We start from the raw sequence: 15,341 nt of genomic DNA on the forward strand, positions 1-15,341 counted from the left end.
ATAGTGGAACCCAGTTTGCAGGACGCTTTGTCATTGGCCAGGAGGCATCAGGCTGGGAGAAAATAGCTTGACTTTCAGAAAAATGGGTTGAGAGCTTGCCAGGATGGCAAGCAAGGGGAAAACCTCCCTTATACTCCTGAATTAGATGGCATACATTCAGACATCATGGAGAGTCTGGCGGTCTAAGAAAAGCATCTGGTGTTTCATCGTGTTATGTCCAGTATCATTATTTCGGGCCTCGTCCCAGATGTTAAGTCCAAGATTAGGACACGGTTACTCATAAATAGGGAGCTTGGTTTTCGCTGATAAAAAAAATTCCCAATTTTTTGGAGCAAAAAATTAACCCCAAATGCACGTTTTTCCATGATCAAAATGAAACACCCACATTAGGGGTGTTTCATTTTGATTGTGGATCCCTGCTCATAAAACAATAATACATTTATTCAGCTTTTAGCTGTTACAAGTCTATTACTGGAGTTAGTCAAGAGCAATACAGCATGTTTGCCACAAGATATAATGAACATAACATCACTGGATGGCCGGGCCAGGAGGTCATGTCTGGGGTTCCCGACTCCTTTGCCCCAGTTCTGAATCTTGGATCAGTGACCAGATCTTTCAGGAGCAGGTTGTGAAGGGTACGTTCTCTCATCTCTCTTTATATACCAGATAACTTGCAATTCTTATTATATAAAATTAGCTTAAGTCTTCACCTTGCTGCATATTAATAATCTTGCTTCTGTCTGCCAAATAGGAAACAGTATTTTTCCATCTGCTCCTTTTCACTGGGTGCATGTCTTGACCACAGTTCAAGCTAAACACGCAGCTTAAGCTAAGCACGAAGGCCAAACCCCAGGCCTGAAGGCCCCTGGGTCCCAGCAATCATGCGAAGGATGTAATCCTACCAAGTACACCAGGCAAAGAAAAAGTAGTGGCAGGATCCACTCCTGAATAATAGAGGAAAAGGAAATGAGAAGAGAACATAGTATAACTATCTGAAAGAGACCATGATCTTTCTGATTATCATATGAGCAACAGAGACGGCCGATAATTTTGAAAGAACAAATTTCCTTCTCATCAATACTCATCTCTTTCTTATTGGGCTTGCAACGCAGTATGTTTTTTTGTAATGTTTAATGTCACGTCGTCTTACCTATCACACCTGCTCCTACCAAATAAGACACTTACCTTGTATTTGGAAGGCAGAATGGAGCAAAAAAAGATTTGTTCCAGAGTCATGGCTGATTATGTGATATAGAGTAAGTCCTTTTGGGAACACGGGATGTCCTGGGAACTTCTGGCTGCCTCACCCAGATTGCCTTGTGGGATGACACACTTTCTGAACACTTTGTTTCCAGGAGGACATACCCTGTGCCACACAGGTTTAGGCTTCAGATCCTTGCAAGGGGGCAATAACAATTCCGTTACATCTTTATTGTAAATAGTTATTTACAGGAACTTGTATAAAGAAAAGACTGTTTCTGCACCACAAGTCTCATCAAGATACAGACTGCATGCAAGAGCTCCCTTGATGTTTCAGGCACAAGCTATAGTGCTCAACCAACAGCCATGGCTGTGAGGTGGTTAGCGCAGGACCATGCCCCTTCTTGATGAGCCATAGACAAATGGAAGCCATCTTGGCAGCTTACTGGTATCTTCAGGCTTTCTTCTACTCCATCAAAGAAGAATCAGCTTCCCTCCTTAAGATGCACAGCCCAATTTTGGGAGGCGGCTTTTAGGGAGAAAGGTGTGCATGGATGCAAGTAACTATAGTACTGCTGGAACCTTGGGTGCGTTTTTTGAGATATATATATATATTCATATGACAAAGTCAAGTCTAAAATCCAGAGGTTTGAGAATAAAAATAATGAACTTAAAAAATGTAAACAGTGACCTTGTTCATAATCATTATTCAGTTGTGTGGTTCATATTCCTTAAGGATAAAAACTGCAAGGCCGTTCCTCTGGAAAACTGCACAGACTGAAATCAGGAAGTTCTCATGTGACCAAATGTGAGATAATACTAGTTTTTGCTTTAGTAAGTTTGCACTTGTGTGCAACAGCAGCTGGCAATGTTTTTGGCCAACTGGACAGAGTAAACCAGCTTTCTAAACCAGGGTCTGAGGTGGGCCAGAACTAGGGAAGAGAACCAGTGTATTGCCAATTGACTTCTTCTCTGCTTTATGAAAAACAAGCACCTTAGATAACCTGGACGAACATTTGGATATTCTCTAATCAGATCCCATAAAGTGGCATGCACAGAAATATTGGCCTATAGCATATTTAAATTAAAATGCAATTTTCCGTTCATTTTTGTATTCAGCCAGTAAAAACCTGCTTTTTCACTGAAACCATAGCTGCCCTTTGAAATGACTTCCTGTTCAAGTGTGCTGAGTCTCACTGATTTCCAAGGCCCACCATCCAGCTGAGGATTACAGAGGACATTCCCACACCCCTCAACTTGCCAACCCTCACACTCAACCTGCTCTGTGAATATTGAGTTTCTTTCTTTCAGGCTGATGCCTCCTAGCCAATGGTAAAATCTTTACAAACTTTACATACTGGCCATCGAAGAGGCTTACACTAATATAGCCATATTGGTTGTATATGTTCATAGTAAAGTAGTACTGGAAGGGACCTCATGAAGTCATTAGCAGGAACTTCCCTGACTAAACCATCCCAGCCAAGAGGCTGCCTAACCTGCTCTTAAATTTCCAGGGATGGAAATCCCGCAGCTTCTCTAGGTGGCCTGTTGCAATGTTTGACCACCCTCAGCACCAAAAAGTTCCATAATTTCCCCCGCTGTGAGGCCGTCGCTCCTTGTTCTGTCCCTTATGCACACAGAGAAAAGCCAGTCTCCACCCTTGCTATAATCACCCTACAGGTATTTGAAGACTCATATCAAATTCCAACCCCCTGCTCTCCAGTCTTCTCTTCTCCAAACTAAAAAACACTAGTTCTTTCAGCTAAATCATGCTTCATGGACTTCTAATCATTTTTGTCACTCTCTGCTGGCATTTTCCAATCTGTTCATATCCTTCTTGAAGTGTGGGGCCCAAGTGAGGTCTCACCAGTGCCAAGTCGAGTGGCATGATGTATGATACAATAGTCTGGGGATAATCCTATTGACAAAAATGACTGTTACCTCTCTCAGCTTGTTATCCACAAAATTCATAAGCATAACAGTTTGGTCTTAGCAAACTGACTTTACAATAATAAGGTTCAGCTATTGCAGATAGAAAGAGAGATCTATGACTCCTAGAGTCTTCCTTTCCCCTACTTCATAAAGATAGGTACTGTATTGCTCCTCTCTAGATGTTTGGGACCTCCTTTGTGCTCTATCAATTCTCAAATGCAATTGCTAATGATACAGATGCTTCTTTGACTAGTTACTTAGGTGCCCCAGGGAAAAATCGAGCACAACATATGGTTTGCACAGTTTGCATAATACTTTAAAAAATGGAGGGCAATTTCTCAAGTGTGAGTATACTGGAGTTGTTCCACTGACAGAGCTCCACTAATTAATAGTTCAGGCTCAGAGTCACATTTGGATGGTGGAGATTGGGAATGTTTTTAAATAAGGCCCTAAAAAAGTCTGTTCTGGTTTCATTCAGTGGATGATTCCAAACCCATATCCTCTTCAGAGCCCACCTGTAAGTTTGCTGACTTGTTTTTCATCTGCTACTTAGGATATTCAAAGCTATTTATCTTAAGAATATCCACATATTTAACCTATTAAAGACAAACTTCCATGAAAGGAGAACATACATTTGGGAAAGATATTTTCTCTCTCAAAAATATGATCGCTGCAGCGCTACAGGCCAGACATCTTGCTACCGACATGATCACATTCAACTGATAGAAAATATGCATGGTATCAAAATTATGAAGATTAAAAATACTGATTAAATCATAAATGAAAGAAATTAATATTTTTATGGCTCTTCCTGATTAAGTTGTTTCCAATCATAACTTCCATCCAAAGCCAGATTGAAGTTCTCCTTCTCTCGCTCTTGAGAAAGATCCAAGAACACCTGAAATACACAACAAAAAGGTTCTCACAATTTTCCCAGCACAGTACTAAAGACTTAGGAACATTTGCCTTTTTTTTTTTTGTAAAGCAATTGATGAGCTTCCACTTGCCCCAAAAATGAATTCCACTCCGAACAGCTTTGTGCTGATCTCAGTGCTACTCCTCAGTGCACCAACAACTTGTCCTGTAAATTGGCAACACCAAAGCTCTGGAGTCACACTTGGGAAAGACCTTCATCATCTCTATTGGGTTTCTAGTGACGTTCAATTTACATACATTCTCCAAGATGCATTTTCAAGCCTAACTCTGTAAAGTGGGGATTGATCGCTGACTCTTTCTGGTTGCCAGTCACCTGAGACTGCAAGGTAACATTTTTCAGAATAATTCTTACATATCAGTTTCCTCGCACAGGGGAAGTTGGGGTTTTGTCCCAAGCTTTGTATGTGTGTCAGTACATTGTCTGGCTGTGTTAGGAGCAGACCAGGCACCTTTGTGCTTGCCCTATAAAAGGGTGACCCTCCTTACACCAGTATGGCTGCGCCCTTCAGCACTCTGGGCAGCAGAGCTGGGGCTGCAGAGTCTGCTTCCCCCGCTCCATCCCTGCCTGCAGTGGGAGTAGCTGGGTCACTGGAGTAAAAAGGCACTGTCCACCCTTTTCATGGATTCACAGATGTGGGGTCGGAAGGGACCTTGTAGATCTTCTAGTCTGACCCCCTGCCCTGGGTAGGAGAGAACTGGGTTCAAATGACCCCAGCCCGATAAACGTTGAGCCTCCTCTTAAAGACCCCCAGGGTAGGAGCCAGCACCACTTCCCTTGGAAGTTGGTTCCAGATCCCAGCTGCCCTGACAGTGAAGTAGCACCTCCTGATGTCTAGTCTGAATCTACCCTCTAGCAACTTATGACTGTTATTCCTTGTTACTCTGGGAGGCACTCGGGGAACAAGGTCTCTCCCAATCCCCGCTGGTCCCCCCTAGTATGTTTATAGATGGCCACCAGGTCCCCCCTCAGCCTTCTCTTTTGGAGGCTGAACAGGTTCAGGTCCTGTCGCCTCTCCTCATAGGGTCTGCCCTGCTGCCCCCTGACCATGCGGGTGGCCTCCCCTGGACCCTCTCCATGTTGTCCACATCCCTCCTGAAGTGCAGCACCCAGAGCTGGACGCAGTACTCCAGCTGCAGCCTGACCAGTGTTGCATGGAGGGGGAGGATCACCTCCTTGGACCTGCTTGTGCTGCATCTGTGGATGCACAACAAGGTATGGTTAGCCTTCCTAACTGTGACCTCACATTGTCGGCCCACGTTCATCTTGGAGTCAATGATGACTCCAAAATCTCTTTCTGCCACTGTGCTTTCAAGAAGGGAGTTTCCCAACTTATAGGTATGCTGCTGGTTCTTACTGCCCAAGTGCAGCACCCTGCACTTGTCAGTATTGAATCCCATCCTATTGTCATTCACCTACCCCTGTCCAGGTCCTGCTGTAATCTGTCCTTCCCTTCTAGCATGCCCACCTCACCCCAAGAGAAAGGAGCAGTATGCAACCCCAACACATAGGGAGAGCTGAACTGCCCTTTGTTTATGCAATACAATTCAGAACCTAGATTGAAACTTTGCAGTGCCTGAAGTCTTCACTTGGATCATAGCTTTAAGGTTGAGGTCCCTATCTGTGCTTTCCACTTCATGAAAGAATATTAAAACATAGCGCGAGTACCATAGGTAACAGAATAACAACCATAAACATCGATAGACATGATGTACCTGCCAGGAGAGATTTGGAAGCCACATTTTTCATTATAAGCCTTGTGGTACTGGTCACTGGTGTATAAACAACATCGGCTGATGTGGTATTAAAAGTCAGGTCATCTAGTTGCCCAAGGAAAGCATAAAGTACTTTTATCTGTGAAGTACAGTAGGAAGAGAAAAAGCAGAGACAAAATCAATTCCTGAATAGAGGAAAAAAGGGGATAAGAAAGAATATGGTACAACACCTTGAAAGAGTGCTCTCTTCCTTATTGCTTGAGCATTAGAGATGGTAGCTCCAAATTTCAGAGAAAATTATTTTCTCAAAGTTGAAACTTTTGTAAGAATATGTGGATTTGTTTGGCATTATTTATTATTTATGCATATTTTGAATTACATTTGAATTATATCGAATATTTATGAATTATTTCTTTTCTAAGCACTATATTTTAATAGCAAGCAATGATCTAAGAACCTAAGTCGAATACTAGGAAAGTAACAAACCAAGCTCATCCCTTTGAGAACAGGCCAAATGAACTTTAGCAGCTGGAATCACTAATCACCTGTGAAAAGGCTTAAGAGCAGCATTTCATGTCTGAGGAAATTCATTTGAAAATCAAGAAATACAACACTGTATAATGCTTTGTAGCATCCCTTTACTGAATATTCACTCATCACAACTACCTTTCCCGTGCGGGCGTACCCATAGAGTCACGGTTTCTCAGTTCAAATGTTCATTGGCAAAATGAGCTGAAGGTCAGTGCTCCCCTTTTTATAAATCCCTCCAGGTACTCCAACTTGAATAGATGTTGATTGGGTCATTTATTTCTCTTAAGCCATGGTACAGTTTTCCCCAGGTTCCCTTGTGGAAGTCCAACTTACTTTAACTTCATGCAGCAACAGCTAGCAGCCTTAGTAATGAGTTCAAATCTGAGGCACAGGAATCCAAATACAACAAGCGATACCACCAAAGGTCAAGCTGCCAGTGGCATGGTGACAGCCGATTGTCACCTGTCTGCCAAGCGAGTGGAGGGAAGGCAGCCTGGCCAAGTGCTGCCACAGGGCCAACAACTGATCAGAGCCTGCCTGGGAAAGAGGGCACTGGGGCAGCCCTGGTTGCCTCCTACCTGTGGAGTGCACCTCTGAGGCAACCTGGTAGGTGACTGGACATGTGCACGCCCTCATAGTGCTCTGTTTTTGAAGTGCTACCAAGTATCTGTGCCATGTATGCAAAAAAGAGCTATGATCCATTAAAAAAGCTTTAACCACAGGTGAATGTCACCTCCTACCGGGGCCTAGAAAATGCTTCTAATTTGGATCCGCACATGGAAGAAACACCCTGGCTCTTTACTTGGTTTCCTGATTTGATTTTTGCACTCACTTGCAGGCTCTACTTTTTCATTCTCCATTTGATAAGTACATTTTTCCATAGGAGAACTTTAGTTTGCAGACACAAGCTCCCTTTTCTCCAAAGTTCCTGCATTTCTGGATTCAGAGAGAAAAAGAAAAGCGTGCACCTTCTGATAAAACAAAACCGAGAAAAGAACAATATCTGTTTTGATTTGCAGTCCTTTCGTACAAAAATCATAAAGCACTTTACAAAGGAAGTATTACCCCCACTTCATGGAGGAAGAAAGAATTGAAATCCCTTGCTAATGTTCCTTGAAGCAAAGGGGAAGTGAAGAAATCCCATTTAGATCTACATTTAGACAATGATCCTAACCAACTCTCATGCTTCAGGGCTTCAGCTGGGCACTTGAAAGAGTCAGGAAGGCCTTTTTTTTTTTTTCCAGTTGCACAATGTGGCTTGAGGACAGTCTGTTCACCTTCCTCTGGAGATCACTGCATCCAGATGTTGCTGACTGGACGTGTAGGGATTATCTGCATGCAATACCAGGCACACAGCCATGACCCTGTTCTCTTTTATGCTTGTGATTTTTCAAGTTAACCATTCACAAACACGACAGGTTCAGATTTCTCTTAATTCTACCCATGCTAACAAATGCTCTGGTCTTTTCAGTCTTTGTTCTTTGGGTGTCATTGACGGGAAATCCTAAAAAATAAGAAGGGACAAAGAAAAATGTGCTGTATATTCCCATAGCCTGCATCTATATTATAGAGGATTAACAACAAAATGAATTGCATCCAAACCCAAAGCTGTTCATCACAATTTTAATTCTGTTATTGGTGGTGTGATTTTTTTTTTAGATGTAGGCCTGGCTCTATCCAAAAGGCTCAGGGCTCCAGACAAGCTGCAGACGGCATGCTCCAAACAGCCCCCAGACTCCAACTCCCCCAACCACATCTCCCTGCCTCAGCACAGACAGAATCAGACCCTCCCGCCAATCCCAACCACGTCTCCCTGCTGTCACTCACATCCAAGGACAAGAAACCTCTTCTGCCCCTCACCCTCAGGGAGATCCCCACACACTCCCCCAGCATCCCTCCAAAGCTGCCCTGCCTCCGACACAGGGTCTGCGGCTCTTGCCCCCACTCCCCTCCGAAAGACCCCACATGAACTCCTTCCCCTCTTCCTAGAAACACAACACAATTCAAAAGAAACCTAACACACAAGTCAAAGAAATACCCTCCATCTCCCCGTCTCCATCACCACTTCAAGGCAACACCAAAGGGTGCTTTTACCAGGTCCCTTTGATGGTGCCATGATGCAGTCTGCATGCTGCCAGGGTCCTTTTCCCTCCTTTCAGGTAGTCAACATCTTACTTTTATTTCCATACTGCACCACATTGGAGCTGGCTCCTTGCATATCTAGAGGAGCCCAGAGGTACTAAATTTAGCCTGCCTGAATCCTTATAGAACCAGAATACTTGAAAGAAATGCATACTCTGTAGAAAGATGAAAATTGTTCAGATATTATGAAATCAAAATACAAACTAGAGTGAACACAAAGCCTTCATGTCACCTATGATTATCAAGTGCAACAGAATTTAAATTTCATTCAACAGTCCTAATGCCTCTCCTGGAATAACGTAGGCGTTTCATCCTTCTTTCCATATGTTCTTTTAACACTGTTGAGCCTAAAGGAAGGATTAGAAACTTGCGGTTACAATTAGATCTCAGCAAGCTAATTTCCCTGGGTCCCTTTATTAATACTTAAGGTCTCTTTTGTACCTTGTCCAGTCATTTGCAATGGGAGAATTAAAATGCTGTCATTCTGGGTTGGTAGGATTGGTAGGAAACAGGTACAATGTGCTGTTATAATAACATTTGTTATTTTGTTTGTGATAGGTTTTCACTTGTCCCAAAGATGAACCTTATTTGCAACAGCTTTGCGTTAGGACTGTGCGAAACTTTGGTCCCCAATTCAATTTGGCGGAGATTTGGCCCAATTCGGTAGCTGAATCTCTGAATCAAATCAGAGGACCCTTTAATTTCAACAAATCAAATCGGAACCCTCTGGATCGATTTGGAGAGATTTGGACAGATTCGGCGATTCAGACATAGATACAGCTTTAAATATTTTTTCTACATACCTCTGAATGCTGCAGTGCTGGGGCAGATGCAACGTCCCACAGAAGCACGGCAGGCCCGCAGCGCGCTTGGCTTGAAGTGCTTCTGGTTCACTTCTGGGTTTGCTGCCAAGCACACTGGAGAGTCCCCCCACACTCCTGTGGGACACTTCATGCACCCCAGCATCATGACGATCACGAGCCACGCTGGTACCTCAAGTATGTAGAAAAAACTTTTAAAGCTGTGCCTATGTCTGAATGGCTGATTCACTGAATCAGCATTGAATCTTCAGATATGGATTTGGATGAATCGGATCGGGGACAGTGATCCGAATCAATGAATCAAATCACTGTTTCCAATTTGGGCCGAATCTGAATCTAAGAGGGCCCGTTTTGCAAAAGCCCTACTTTGTGTTTATCTCAGTGTAGTATACCTTGGAGGAGAAACAACCCATTGGTCTGTAAATCTGCTACAGCAAAGGTTTGGAGCAACACTTGGGAGAAGGCTTCATCCATTTTTGAGCTCTGCAGTTTCTAGATGTCTATTAGAGCTCTGCACGTTATGCCTTTCCTGAAAGCTATTTGAGGGAGGGGCAGAGCCTGCATGTTTTGTGTCCTACCTGGGGCAGTCCGCAGCTGTTCTCCCTACTCAAAGAGTACCACCTTTTACTGCCCCCTTCAATTAGCTTCATTAGAGTTTCTGGACCCAGGTGCTATCACTTAGTGATTAAAATACCAAACAACACAGCCATAGTCCTCCCTAGATCTTTGTAGATTACCTCCGTAAAGTGGGAACTGATCTCTGGCTCTTCCCAGAGGTTGTTCCTGAGACTGTAACTTAACACTTCTGTAAGTAATTTTTGCTGGGGTGCAAGCTTTCATTCCCAGTCTTCTGGTCATGTGTGGTTTATTGAAATAAAGGTGAAAATACATGTTACATTTAGAATATAAATGTTAAAACAGCATTATAATGTGCACTTAAAATATGAGCATCCATGCATTAAAGCTCATTAACTCATGCTAAGTCACTCTGAGTATCTCAAAGTTGCACTACTTTAGACAAGCACACACTTTCAGCTGTGCTACCTAGCTCATGTTAGGGTAACTTTAGTCTGCTCCATGGAGTTAAAACAAGTATTTTTCAGTTCTCTAGCATCCCAAGATGCATCACTCCTATCCCCATCCCTGTCTCAGTCACTTCACCTTCCAAGCAGGTATAGAAACCAGGTGTCCTGGTTTCCAACAGCAATCAGAGGTGTGCAGACAAGAAGCAGTTTTAATCCTTAATGTGAGACTGCTCACAGCATGTTCTAGCTTTAACACCACTTAACATTCTGCAGTTATTTAATATGGTTTAAATATAACACATAACTTCACCCAGTTTCCATGATCTGGTTGGACTGACAGCAAGTGAAACACTGATACATTAAATATGTTAGCTGATCATAATGTGTGGGATGTGCCAGGGTATAAGTCTGAGTCCAAATATTATTTTTTGTTCTAACTCATGATTTGGGATGAGCCATTGAATTTTCTACCCAACACAGTTTGGAGTCTACCTTACTCCTCCACCCATCACATCTCACCTACCTGTCCAGTGCTCAGTGTGACCTCTCCAGTGATCTTCTGTATAGCTGTGCTTTTACCAGCTCCAGTGAGCCCCAACAATCCTAATGCCTCTCCTGGAATAAAGTAGGTGTTTCATCCTTCTTTCCATATGTTCTTTTAACACTGTTGAGCCTAAAGGAAGGATTAGAAACTTTGCGGTTACAATTAGATCTCAGTGAGCTAATTTCCCTGGGTCCCTTTATTAATACTTAAGGTCTCTTTTGTACCTTGTCCAGTCATTTGCAATGGGAGAATTAAAATGCTGTCATTCTGGGTTGGTAGGATTGGTAGGAAACAGGTACAATGCGCTGTTATAAGTACATAATCAGAACCAAAAAAGTATTACAAACCTCTCTATAGGGCTGATGAACTGCAGCAGAATGCAAATGCTGTCCATTAGAGAGAAAGGCTCTGAGCTTGCAAGTTCCACATTTCTAGCATGACAGTCCAGCATTGCTTGTCAAGTCACTGATTTTTAGATGTTGATGTATCTATTTGTTTAATGTGATGGATTTGAAAAACAGGAAATCTTAAGGGAAAAGTTTTGAGAGGAAATGAGAATTTTTTTCCCTTCTAATATCAGGAAAACAGCCCCAAAATTTGGTTTGCTGGGAACATATTTACAGACACAGCAATGACTCTAAGCGCTTCTTTGTGGGCAGGTGTCTCCCCCTTGTTTTTGTGCATTTGCCAAAAAGCATCACATTATGTGACTGCTCTGCTTCTTATTGGCCTTCCCTTTGCTGAACCCCGAGAGCCTTCCTTCTTGGCAGTTGTCCACAACTCTTTCATAGTTTCATAGTTAGTAGGGTCGGAAGGGACCTGGGCAGATCATCAAGTCCGACCCCCTGCCATGGCAGGAAAAAATACTGGGGTCAAACGACCCCAGCAAGGTGTTCGTCTAGCTAATATAAAGCTAATACAGCTAATATACAGCTAATACAGAGCATGTTGTTGTTGAGCTTCCAGGAAACTCTTGGGACACTTAGTGTAAAACAGGAGACAAGAGGGGGAGGATAAAGAAAATCACAAGATGTCTTTTCTAAAATTTATTATGCTACTGGATGCATTAAGTAGCACTTACTTCTGGAGGACAACAATTTTGTTGTACAGATAAAAGCTTCTAACTGATTTCTTGTATTATAACCCCAAATAATCCCTTATTCCCATTTGGACATAAAGCAAAGGAAAACAGCAAGTTGATTTTCTGAATGCCACAGTTTAAATGCGTTTCCTAGCTTAATCTGTAAGCTGCACCATATAGGATGTTCCCACCTTTTTCACAAGTCAGGGCAAGTTTCCCTGGCACAAGTCCTCTAGTGTAACATTGGTTTCCAGCTAAATTATCAGAGACACAGAAGCAGTCAAATTATGTAGGCTAATACAGTAACTATTGCTATGGCAAAGTTAACAGTGTTGGTGGGTAGGATATGTGATAGATGGTATCAACCCAAGGGAGATGGAGTCAAGCCTTTGTCATAGTTGAAAATGTAACCGTGGGTCTTTCTTCGCCTGAAATAATGGTTTTTTTCCAGTATTTTTGAAAGTCCTTGGATTCCAGAAAAAATCAGTCACTCTGCTCTTCAGTCAGCACAGGCAGGAGGGTGCGAAAAAGAGAGAAATGGAAGTAATCTTGCCTCCTGGAAACCACGGATTGAGGAAGGAAACTGCCACTGGTTCTAAACTACGAAACTTTCTAAAAATGTAACGGGAACAATAAAACCTTCTGCAAGTTTTCTTGGTGGCTAGCTCTACAGATGTTGCCACGTTTCTTTGCCGTGCTGCCAGAAGTGTTTCAATAACGTGATCGTTGTCCTGACTGCTCTCTCCCTGCACCTCCTCTCCTTGCCCCACGACCTTGGGAACTTGCTGCTGAGCTCCTTCCACTGGAAACAAGCTCGTACCCAGAAATCTCTCACAAGGATGGTACAGACAAAAGTTTCTAAGTCGTCTTGGCTTCTGCAGCTTTCTACATAGAGGAAAAACAGACAAATGTCAAGTCACAAGAGTCTGATCCATGAAAGCAACAGGAAAGCATGGGTCCGATCATGTGAGATGCTCAGTCCTTCCTCGGAGGTGGCAACTGTTCTCATCACACTGATTTCAGGGGTTTTTGACAAAATTCAGAACCCAGTAGGACTGGCCTCTATACAATCAATCCCAGTTGGGGGGATATAAAATCATATCCAAGTTTAGGTGGAGCTGCCTTGAAGTCCATCAATCTGAAAATACCCTCAGAAGGGAAAATATCTGTTTTAAAACTTGGTTTAGAAATGAAGACATTTTTGTTTTGAAAAGTTTTGAGCCCTGAAGGCCTACCAGCCCTGGGAGTCATGCTGCAGTCTCAATTTATGAACCGAGGGGACTATAATCAGTTTTACTTGGGAACGTTTCAAAATCAATGGTTTGATTTTTTTTCTTCAGGGTGCCCCCGACTTTCCTGCAGAGCTGGGAGTGAGGTGAGAGCCAGCACTTACAGGGCTGCCCCAAGGAAGCCCTGAGTGAGTTCCCAAAACAGCCCAAATGGCAGGTCTGCTTGGACCCCAGCAGCTGGACAGGTGTGATGTCTGGAAAACTCGTGGCAGGTCCTTGCTGTGTGCGATTGGAAGTTAGCGGAAACAGGGGTTTTTTTCTGCAGAAGATCAGGGTCTTGACAAATCAGCATTTTCTAACAGAAAAATATTTTGTAGAAATATTTTGTTTCGAGTCCAGAATTCTAGTGGGAGACAAGTTATTCCCCAAGGTGCCACTCAGTGACTTGCTGGGATTAGTTAATCTGTGACTCAGTTGAAGATCAATTCCCCAAAGTATGAGCCAGTGCTTTTCTGGGTTTAGTTAATCTGCGACTCAGTTGAAAATCAATTTATATGCTTTTCTGCTCTAAAAACAACCTCAAGAGATTCATCCACCTGCATCCCTGAGAAGCTGCACATTTGGAAATCCACACCATCATTTCAAAGGCTAACTATGGCTTCCATAAAAAAAAACAAAACAGTTTTTTATTTGCACTAGCCAAAAACAAAAGAATAAAAACCATAGGACACAATTTATTCTTACACAGATGTCTTAGGCATGTATTCTTGACAGTTTGGTTAGTGGTAAATTCATAGAGGACAAAGCCTTCAGAATTAGCAGACACAAGCACAAAAGGAAGATGGAAACTTTCTCTGGACAGGGAAGTAATTTCTCATTCAGCTCTAATGTTTATGGGGTTGGGGATATTTTAAAATGCTCCTTCAGTACTTTTGTAACAATTATTGTTATACTAATTTAGGAAACGTAAAGTCTTAGATGCTACTTGCTGACACTGAAGTAACTTTTCTGTAACCCTTCAGGAAAGGGTAGTAAAATGCAACTTGTCAGTGAAGAACAATGAAAGCCTTTTAGTTGCACAATTGAGTTTTTTTATCAACTTGTTGTAAAGCAAAATCTTCCAGTCTAATCCTCCAATCTTCTGAAAGCAGTAATGGAGAAATCCAGGCCTCACTGGAATAAGTGGAAATTTTGTCATGGACTCAATTAAACCTTAACCTCAGTTAAGGTTATAGAACAATCCTGGCATTCAGCCAAAAAGATTCTTTAATTCATAACACTTTCCAGTTTCAAAAAGTACAGCACTGCATCTCCCCTGCCTCCTCATCCGCCTTCCCCCCTACCAGGACTAGAAATAAAATGTGAAACAAATAAGTTAATGAGAGTTGATGCTTTTTAATCAAAGCAACCAGCACAGTGCTTCAGGAATCATATTCACAATTTAACGACCAAATGACCTCACCTGCCCACGATGAGCAATTCCATGAAGTTATTTTATGGAGACCACGAACTCCTAAAAGGGAAGGAAGGTGCATTCATACATTACCTCCTGGTCTGCATGGGAGAATAGCCTTTCCCTTGTTGGACAGTGCACACTTTTCTCAGCTGGGAGGGTCTCCCCAGGAAATCAACCTACCGTGGAAGTGGAGTGGCTCAGTCAGTGCTCTTTTTCCACATGAAGTAAGGCAGCAATTAATGATCTCCAGGTATTACAATCTGCTGCAAGATCAACTATCTCGTGCCATTGGATTACTAGCTCATTAAGGTCGTTGTTTGTGGTGGCTAAGGTTTTTCTCATCAGACATGCCTGTATTTGTTGTGCCAGGTGAGGTGTCCGTAGTTCGAGCAGGTGCCCGAGCCAAGCAAGCCTCCGTTTCTTAGAGGTGCTTATGGATGCACTGTCTTTTTTCTGATGCCTTCAGCTGTGAATTTTTCCTCCCGTGACACTCCAAGAATACTGCACTGACACCTACTGTCAAACCAGTGCATTTTTAAATTGTTTTTGGGGTTGTTTTTTTTTTGGAAGAGTGCAGGTTGCAGAGCCATAGGCTAGCACTGAGATCCCGTTGCTGTGGTGCAGATAGAGTTATGTCTTCAGACTTAAGCCATTCTGACTCCACTTATTGTAAATGGACTCCTTTCCTTGTAACAAAATGCCTGTACTTCCTTTAATATTAATGAGCCCAC

The 15,341-nt window shown here is 42.7% G+C and overlaps 2 long non-coding RNA genes across 2 annotated transcripts; both read right to left on the reverse strand.

The window, feature by feature from the left end:
- Window positions 1-1,229: 1,229 nt before the first annotated feature.
- Window positions 1,230-7,774, reverse strand: LOC149859088 (uncharacterized). Its single transcript, XR_016443755.1, has 3 exons — window positions 7,145-7,774; window positions 5,782-5,920; window positions 1,230-4,030 (listed from the first exon to the last, which is right to left on the reverse strand). It is a non-coding gene; the product is annotated as an uncharacterized LOC149859088 (long non-coding RNA).
- A 4,138-nt stretch (window positions 7,775-11,912) lies between these two features.
- On the reverse strand, window positions 11,913-15,341 carry LOC149859089 (uncharacterized). The gene is made up of 3 exons (XR_016443889.1): window positions 14,791-15,341; window positions 14,617-14,667; window positions 11,913-12,810 (listed from the first exon to the last, which is right to left on the reverse strand). It is a non-coding gene; the product is annotated as an uncharacterized LOC149859089 (long non-coding RNA).

The sequence above is a fragment of the Crocodylus siamensis genome, chromosome 8 (genome assembly GCF_052110815.1).
Source record: "Crocodylus siamensis isolate JL-2025a chromosome 8, ASM5211081v1, whole genome shotgun sequence".
In the NCBI taxonomy this organism is placed as follows: Eukaryota; Metazoa; Chordata; order Crocodylia; family Crocodylidae; genus Crocodylus; species Crocodylus siamensis.